This window comes from Pogona vitticeps, chromosome 15, assembly GCF_051106095.1.
Source record: "Pogona vitticeps strain Pit_001003342236 chromosome 15, PviZW2.1, whole genome shotgun sequence".
Lineage (NCBI taxonomy): Eukaryota > Metazoa > Chordata > Lepidosauria > Squamata > Agamidae > Pogona > Pogona vitticeps.
The window spans coordinates 13782146-13788787 of record NC_135797.1 but is presented as its reverse complement, the minus strand read 5'-3'; the positions used below and the strand labels follow the sequence as shown (position 1 = coordinate 13788787).

The 6642-nt window shown below is 54.2% G+C and overlaps 1 protein-coding gene across 4 annotated transcripts in view; it reads left to right on the top strand.

Annotated features, from left to right (window-relative positions):
• The first annotated feature begins 938 nt into the window (after window positions 1–938).
• The window catches only part of SEMA4A (semaphorin 4A), a 39074-nt gene continuing 33370 nt past the window's right edge, over window positions 939–6642 (top strand). For 2 of the 4 annotated variants that reach the window (XM_020815249.3, XM_020815247.3), the window contains exons 1-2: window positions 939–1334; window positions 4836–5003. The gene's annotated coding sequence lies outside the window, so the exon portion shown is untranslated. Of the gene's footprint in view, window positions 1335–4835; window positions 5247–6642 lie in introns of all 4 variants that reach the window. The other 2 variants (XM_078382124.1, XM_078382123.1) reach the window with 1 other exon arrangement.

Sequence of the window (6642 nt, the reverse complement as noted above, 5' to 3'; positions counted from 1 at the left end):
GGGGGGCATTATCGCCCACGTTAAGAACCACTGCACTAAATTACAATATTTTAAAGCCTGCAGACCTCTACCTGGGGGCCACTCGCTCTGTTTGTCTTTCCTGTTCTTCCAAACACACACCTCTCTCTCTTTTTTGACCATTACTGCAAATCCATGCTGGTGCATCTGTGGTCTGCGCCAGTTTTGCTTTTCCCCAAGAATACTCCTAGATAATCAGCAGAAAGAGGTTTCGTGTCTGGCTTTACGGGATGGCCAGTCCGTCCTGGGGAGCATTAAATTTCCAGATAAATGATGTGTTCATCGGGGCCATCTCGAACCTTAGCTTTCCCGTCATTGAAAAGGCGGGACAGCTTTGTATCCTTCTTTCCTCCTCTGTGCAAAACAAGAGAGCATAATTCGGAACAGACCAGTCTCAGATTTCGCTTGCCAGAGAGAACTGCTGAACATTTGCGCACGGACGCACATATATACACATACACACACACTGGAGCGCAACCAGCCCACGGAGAGGCCTGCAAAATAATAATAATAATAATAATCAAATCCTTCTGGATTGTGAGTCACATGGAAGGATGACCTTCCCTGCTCCGTATGTCGGCCTGCGGGGTGCATAGCCCTCGGCTTGTTTCTGGAGCCTTGCCCACGTCCTTTTTAATAATGGGCGCATTATACTCATATGATGCGCCAGCCTGCTTTGCCTGGCCCAGAAAACCTTGTGGAAAGGCGGCTGTGTGATGGGAAACACACACACACACCCCCTCTCCCCCCCCCTTGCCTCTTGCCTGGCCCCTAAGAAACAGCAGACAAGCGGAGGTGGGGGGATCTCCAGAGGCCGGCGATAAAAACCCATTGTGACCCAGGCTTTTCCCAGTAATCCTGCCCAGAACTCAGCCGCCTTGGAATGAGGTCACGTGCGTGGTGTGTAAAACACTCCCCAGTGTGTGTGATAAAAAACGGCAAGGCGAGAGAAGCAGGCTCTCCTCCGGAGTGTTGATCTCGCCCGGGAAGTTGTGAAAGACCTCGGGAGGGTTTCTCTGCCAGCCGGCACAGGGCTGGGGGGCAGTGCCAAGCAGTGCCCGCCTGGCACCGGCCTCTTGGCCCAGAGATTTCGCCCACCCTAATCCTTCCAGGGAGACCTGGGAGGTTGGCGAGAAGGGAGGAAGGAGGAAGGAGGGCAAGCCCTGGAACATCAAGTTTGGGAGAAAAGAGAAACAACCACCGACACGGCCGTCGTTCCGTTCTCGCTGGCGTCTTTTAACCGCCTCTGCCCGGGGTGGGCATGCCAACCCAGCTGGCAAGGGACCCCGGGAGCCGTCCGACCAGGGCGCAGCCAGGTGAGTTGTGTGACCCTTCTTTCGTGGCCTCGGGGAAAGGTGGGAGAGGCACGTGTCTCTCCGAAGAGGAAGTGCCTCTGCCTGGCCAGGGGTGACCACCAGAGTTTTGCGCCTGTGTGTGTGCCATAGGTGGCACATGGGCCTTGTTGTGGGGAGGTGGAGGACAGGAAGACTTGTGGGCCTCCCGTTAACGCTCCTTGGGCTCCAGATGTGGATGTTGTTCCTGAGGCGTCCAAGCATGTGCCGGCCTTGCCGGAGAGGCCGCCGGGCACCACCAACCCCCGGGGTGGTTGCTCGGTGCAGAAATGGGTCACCGTTTAGGGGTCACCATTCCCCTAAAACGTCCCTGTGCTGATCTTGAGGTATCGGTGCAGCTTTTCTAGAATAAAGAGCCAATTTTATTCTAACACACACACACTTTTTCTCGTGGCGCTTGTCCTTGTGGATTCTCACGATACCCCCCCCCCCCGGCCTTGTACCAAGTCACTTTCTTGTCATGCCCACAATTTATTTCCCCAAACGGCTGTCTGTGCCAAACATCGGGGCCAAATGGCTTTGCAAAAGGAACTTTCCAGCTTCTCTCTCTTTTTCCCCCCGAAGGGAAGCTAATTAAGACACCCCTGTCGTCCGGTGGTGGGCTCCGCTCCCACGGATTCACCTGGGGAACCGGCCCAAACCACCAATTAAAACATCCCCTCGTTAATTCAGCATCCTTCTCAGCTGGGCCTTCTTTATCCCATTGCCCAGAAACCACCACACACACCCCTTCTGCACCTGCAGCTCTCCTGTGCTAGGAAAGCCTGGCTCTCCTCTATCCAGGCTGGTGGTCAACGTTGGAATCAGCAGTGCGCTGAGTCGGGAGACAGAAAGGGTGCTCAGACGTCTCTCGGGGGCCCTCAGCCCAGCCCGGCAGAGCAGGCTTCTGGATGGAGAGCTGGCAGGAGCGCCGCCTTCAGACATTCACAGAGCCATCATGTGGAAGATGGAGCAATGCTGTTTTCGGTGACTCGGGAGGGTAAGACCCGAACCCGAGGGTGAACGATGCCAAGAAAGGCGAAGAGCATCAAAACAAAGAAAAGGGGATACATTTTATTTTGGAAGGTTTCGAAGCTGAGGGTCGAGGGCCGCCGGTCAGAGATCCTTTTGAAGCAGATTGGTAGAAGGGGGTTGGACTAAATGACCTCCCGGTGTCCCTCCCGATCTCACTGTTCTGGGATACTCATTCGGGACCCTTTCTTCTGCCTGCAAAAGAGGAGCCTGGAGTCAGTATCTCAGGACTTGGGAGAGGTTTTCCACCTGAAACAGTGACAATGGGCCACTGTCGGTCCCTGTGGACGGGGTGGGGTGAACGAGGGTTTGGGGGCCAGGTTTCTGACCCCAGATTCTGAAACAAGGGGCCCCAGCCTCAAACTGGGGATTATCGGGGGTCTAGTCCTGGTTTTGCAAAATCTCTCGGTGGGGGGAGTCGAAAAGGTGGAGGAGGAGGTGTGCTTTGTTCCTGTCTGAGGCCTCCTCGGGTGCAAACATCCTCAGCGGAGGCCCATATGTAGTAGCCAGTTAAATTCTAAAATACAGTGGGATTAGAAGTAATTTTAAAAGCACCTTGCCAATTTTAATTTTATTTTTTAAATCCACTGCCCCATTTTGCTTGTCAAAACAGCTTTTATTTGGGAAGGAACGTTTGAAAGGAACAAGGAACTACTTGCTCCGTGCATTTGATACGTTAACTTTACTCCTGCTTTCCGGTGTTGGTTTTGCAAATGTAACTTAGTTGCACCCTCATTAACCCCAAAAGGATAACGAGGGACAGGCGGCTGCCTGACTCCCAAAGTGTTGTTACCTCCCACCAGCTGGGTGGTGAGGGTGATGTCCAAGCTGCTGCACCTGTGGAGTTTCTGCCTGGAGGGCTCTGCTGTTTTTAAAGGCACAGGAGCCTTTTAAAGCAAAGCTCTTTCCTTGCAAAAGAAAAGGACAGACGTTTGCAAGCAAAACCAGCCAAGAGTCTGGTGGCACTTCAGAGAGTTTTACGGGCCCAAGCATTTCCTAGCCTCTGGGCCCTCTTTTTCAGCCGCCTGAAGACAGAGCAAGCGACAGGTCGGGCCCAATGAAATGTGCTCCTCTTTCAGACACCACAAATCATGCTTTTGGCTTCGGCAAAGAAGGCGGTGGCCTCTCTCCTTCCTGGGAAGCTTCAAAAACAGAGTGCTTTAGTTTACTCCTGTTGGCGAAATGGGGTTGGGCTAGATGACCTTCTGGGCTCCCGTCTGGATCCATCGTTCTTTGACTCTATGGCGAATCCAGTCACTCCCCTTGAAAACACCACGAGGCCGTTCTCTGGCCCGTCTCGGCTTGGCATCTTAAGGGATTTTTATTCCCCCAGGAAGAGCGGGCAAGCCGGGTGCCCCTCCCGAATCTCTGAGCGCCCTGATTCCCACGCTTCTCTCTCTCTCTCCGGCTTAGCATACCTTGGGCTCAGCCACTCAAGGAGCTTGGACCGGACGCCGGGCTTGCTATGAATGGATCCATTTGCGCCGAGAAAAATCTCTCGACTTTTCTAAAGCAAACGCAACCCCCCTCCCCCCAAATCCTGATGGCCTTGGAAGCTCGTTCGAAAGACGCCACTTTGACTTTCATAGTGTCGTTACTGAATATGCACAAGATCAGGGAGGCCGGCCCTTAAGGGCAATGGAATGCCATTCCGAGGCAGCTAAGAAAGGCTTTGCTGAACATGAGTTGCAAAGTGGGCCCAGCAGGTCTTGCAAAGGCCTGGCACATGGACAACGATGTGGGCCCAGCTCGCCTAGAATACCTTTAGACAGGTATACTGCCTCCAAGGGTGGAAGCTCCACTTGGGCGGCCTTTACAGCTCATCCGGGCAGCTCGAGCGGTCGTCGAAGGCGCAGGAGCAGGCGACGGCTGTTTTTCTGGGTCAGTTGGTCCCCGCTGAGGGAGCCAGGCCGGCTGTGGCCACTCAAGGCTGCCCTTTGCACATGGTCAGAGAATCCTCTTTAACCATTTCATTTGCATCGCGACACGGCTTGCACCCCTGGTCACGCGCCAGCCACACGACCAGGCACGAGACTATCGCTGAGCGGCGATGAGCCACCGTTCCCCTTGCCCCAAATGTGGAAGAAAGGCAGAAATCCCCCCCAATCAGGGAGCAAAATCCTGCCTCGGTCAGTTTGAACCGAGCTCAGCATCCTCCCCAGGCCCTTGGCAAATGACCCGGATCCCTCCCGCCTTGAAAGAAACCTCACATAGCACCACAGGAGGATTCCCTTCCTTTTGGGAAAAAAATCCGGGTCGGATCCTTTCCTACCCTGGCCTGTTGGGCAGCTGTGGAGGCTTTTTGCTCAAAGCCCCGATGCCTTGTGGGTGGGGAGGCTGGAACATCTGGCGGGCAGCCCCTTTCATTGTTCAAGGGAGACTGGAAGCCAGGTCTGGTTCCGCCTCGTTGTGTCTCCCTCTATTATCACTATTATTATTATTATTTTCCCCCAGAAGCCGCACGACGATGAGGTCCGGGTGGGGGGACCATGCGCCCGGCACCGCCTTTCTGTCCGACCCCTCCTGCTGGATCTGGACCTGGGGTTCGCCCTCGCCGGCCGGTTTCCTTTGCACGGCTGACAAGCGCCGCCCGGAGATCTGAGGCCTGGACCACGGCTGGAGGTAAGCCGTCGCTATGGCAACGCAGGGATGATGTTTGGGGGAGCAGAGCCAGCGGGCTCCTGCGTGTGGCGGTGGGGGGGGGAGAGATGCACGTCCACGGAGGGGCTTTTCCTTTGCACGGTTGTAAAGCGGAGGCCGATGGTGGTAGAGAACCCACAAGGGAGCAGATCCGGGCCGGCCAGAGAGCCGAGCATCCTCCAGACCCTGCGAGGATCAAGATCTAGAATGCACTGAACCCACCAGGTAAAAAAAATCTCTCTTTATTTCTCTTCTTAAACATTGGATTTTCATTGGGAAAAATGAAAAAAACATGTGACAGAGCCTGGGTGGCTCTGATGGGAGGTTTCACGGAGAAAGCATTTGGAGCAGATTAAGGAAATAAAACCCTTTCTGGGATTTTTTTTTTGGGGGGGATCATTGTTCTTAAGGATTTCCCCCACCTGCGAGTTACACTCAGAAGACCATAAATGCAGCCTCAGTAAAAATAAATAAATAAATAAAAAGTCATCTTGGGGGTTTGTATTATATCGGTTTCCCATCTTTGTAAATGAATGAGCCGGTTCCACGCTGGTTCTAATTTCAACGCACGTGCTTTTGCATCGAAGGGAGCTTCCCCGCACGCTAAGGGCAGCTCTTGCTGTAAAAAAAAAAAAAAAAAAATTAAATGTCTGGAGCTTTCTGTCCAAAAAAAAAAATTGCTGTCTTTCTGGAGGAGGTTTGGTGGTGGCTTTCCGCTGGAGCCGACGGTTCGGTAGACCGAGGTGGATTTGGGGTGGGGCGGCGTGGGTGGACGGACGGACAGATGAAGGAATCGGAAAACAGACTACTTTAATTTGATTTTTTTTAAAAAAACTGGGTCCTTACATCTGGTTGGGTCCAGAAAATAGGCTCGTAGGTTGGCCTGAGTCTGGGTTCTTTCTCCCCGTCTTTGTGGGAATTATCCTACTCCATAAATCTCAAAGTCTGGGGTGAGGATGGTGGTGGCATTCAGCTGTCATGGGGAGAACAGGTTTGGGGGGGGATGCCCACACACACCTGGGGGGTTGCGGTCCAGGAGGGTCCCAACGCCTCCCACATCCAGAGGGCGACACATTCGTGGATGGGTCTCGGCGCCTCCCCAGCTGTGGAAAAATGAAGCCATCTGTTTTCCATCAAGCGTGGCTGCTCTCGGTTTGCTCCCCAGGGAGTGGATGATGGGGGATTAATTCCTGGGTGGCAGAAGCTGAGCCAAAGATGGCAGGGGGATCCGGAAGGCCCGAAAATATAGGATTATTTTATGGTCTGAGGGGAAAGGGACGATGCAACCAGAACCAGCTGGAGCCTTCCGCCTCACCAGGGAGAAAATGCAGGCAGGGTGGGAGGCGTGGATCGATATAATCTCAGAAACCGCTGGACGCGGTCCTCGGCTCCTCGTGGCGTTGGTCTGGTTCGCGGCTGTGAATCGGAGCCCCCGGGTGATGGTTGTACCCGCCGTCTGGACCAGCCATTGTGGGAATCGGTGCCCCGTCTAGCGCACCTGCCCCTCTTGTCCGGCAAGACCCAGGGTGAACGGGGGGGGGGGAATGTGGGAAGGAGTAGGAAGGCTGGGGAAGGGAGCTGTCCTCAGGCGGCAGCCCGCCTTGGTTGGTAACACTGGGAC